Genomic DNA, 787 nt, shown 5'->3' on the forward strand with positions numbered 1-787 from the left:
TGGTTGCTCTTATAGCCAAGCATCTCCAGGATCACTGATGCTGAGTTGTACATCAGCTCATTGGTTTCCGTTATGGTGTTGGTAGGAATCGTTCTCAATGCTGCATTCATATCTTCAATGAGACTTTCCGATGGTACTTCACTCAGCCGTTGTAATTGGCGTTGGGGTTGTCTGCTGCTCATTTGGGCTACGATTCTATCTCTCAGGTCAGTTTCGTTCAGCTTAGATAGTTCGTTCATTATTGGGGCTGCATACCCAACCTCTGGACGGGGAGTTGGAGTTAACTCCCCTCTAACCTGGCGTCCTGGCTCCTCCCCCTTGCCATAGCCTTTGTGTTGCAACTCGTCAATCTCAAGTTGTGATAGCAGTTGCCTTTTGTGGATGATGGAACACTGAGCTACTAGTTGTTTGGCCGTCAATGTTTACTGGGGATGTCGGAGTAACCATTCCTTCTGCATTCTTTGCATGTAGCCTCTCTGACTAGGGTTACTTGAGTAGTAGCATTCCAACAGATCCATGTTTTCACCTCTCGCCCATTTCGTCCGTCTTGTCCCATTTTCCATCAAGGTGCTCTGGTTCCCCAGCACCTGACGCAGACCTTGTTTGGCTGGGTGACGTCTGAGCCGGTATGTCATGCATATCAATCTCTCTCATGGTATGAGGTAGGCAGTAGCTCAAAGGGTCTTGCCTAAGGACCCAGACTGGATAGCTCAATTTCACTGTCGTATCTTTACCCCGGCCTGGATTCGAACCCAGGTCTCCTGGGTGAAAGTCTGGTGACTTACCC

Source organism: Kryptolebias marmoratus, linkage group LG17 (assembly GCF_001649575.2).
Source record: "Kryptolebias marmoratus isolate JLee-2015 linkage group LG17, ASM164957v2, whole genome shotgun sequence".
Taxonomy (NCBI): domain Eukaryota; kingdom Metazoa; phylum Chordata; class Actinopteri; order Cyprinodontiformes; family Rivulidae; genus Kryptolebias; species Kryptolebias marmoratus.